Below are 1,445 nucleotides of genomic sequence, written 5' to 3'. Positions count from 1 at the left end.
TCGTTCTTCGATGGTGCTGCGCGGCCCGCGACGCCGCCCAATCAGTGCCTAGCACTCCCGCCCGGCTCCTGGAGGGGAGGGGCCGCGGCGGGCTGTGGCTCAGGAGGGGCCCCTCCGGCTGTGGCGGGTCTGGACTTTGTCACGCCCCCGACGCCCCAGTTAGAAGGCTAGCTGGGCTCCCCCCAAATGCCTCCAGCCCTCGGCCTGGGCCTTTTAGCCTGAGCTGGAGAGTGCTTACTCTCCAAAACCCTTTGTCTCCTTCCATCTGGGCCTGGCTGGGGCAAGGGCGCAACGTGGGTGAGGGTTTGGGGGGGTGGGGGGTGGGGGTGGAGATACGCGGTGCCTGCGAGGAGGGGGGAAGTGAGATCCGCGGCTAGGATGAGGCCGAGGCTGAGCGCCAGGGAGAAAGGCCAGGAATGGTAGACTCGGGAGTTTAGCCTTTTGCTGAGGGGGGGGGGGGGGGGTAGGGGAAAGAGGAAGGGGTTTATCACAGAGTGCTGGGGTCATAGTCGGATTCATGTTTGGGGAAGAGCTCTATGAAACAGGGAGCAGGAATGGCCTGCTGGGACAGAGGTCAGAACATCTTGACCTTCACGGTGGCAGTTCCTGGGGACTGTGCCCATCCCCGTACCTCTTCTCTGGATCCCTCACCAACTCTGGGTTCAATTATGCTAAGCTCACTTGTGAACCCTTTGGCACCTCACCCCACCACTTGCCCAAAACAGAGTTCCATATCATTCCCCAAACCTGGCGTCTTGTGTCCCTGTCTGGGACCAGAAAACTAGTGTGAGGCCAGAAAACGAGGAGTCACTCTAGCCACAACCAGCCCTGCTCATGCTGGCTCTTAATTATCCCTGGAATCCATTCATTTCTCTCCAGCTCTCTGCCTCTCTCTTAGCTCCGGGCACCATCATTGTGTACCTTGACTGATTGCTGCCGCAGCTTCTTCACCGGCCTCCCATCCCCATCCAGTCTCACTCCTCCTACTGGCCTTTCTCCATTTGGCAGCCAGAGCAATGTTTTTGTTGTTGTTGTTGTTGTTTTTAAGCCAGAGCAATCTTTCAGAAACCCAAGTCTCACTAAGTCAGCTCCTGCTTAGGAATCTTCTGTGGCTCCTCAGTACCCTGAGAATAGGTCCAAACAAGCCCTCCATGATCTCAGTCCTAACCACCTTACCTGTCTAACTCTTTTCAAGTTTTGGTTCAATGTCCCTCTGCCAGGAGTCCTTCCCTATGATGTCCTCAGTGCCCAGCATGGGTTAATAGCCCCTCCTAGGGATTTCCATGTACTTAGCATCCGTTTACCTGTGTGTTCCCCCTCTGGACAGGGTCTGTGTCTAATGCACCCAACATGCAGTCTGACACAACATGAGCATGTAGGTGCTCAAAAGATGTTTGTCTAATGAATAATTAGATACGGCACTCGGGTTGGATATGTGGGATTAG

This window comes from Mustela erminea, chromosome 18 (assembly GCF_009829155.1).
Source record: "Mustela erminea isolate mMusErm1 chromosome 18, mMusErm1.Pri, whole genome shotgun sequence".
Lineage (NCBI taxonomy): Eukaryota > Metazoa > Chordata > Mammalia > Carnivora > Mustelidae > Mustela > Mustela erminea.
The sequence above is the reverse complement of the archived record's forward strand: the minus strand, read 5'-3'. Positions refer to the sequence as shown.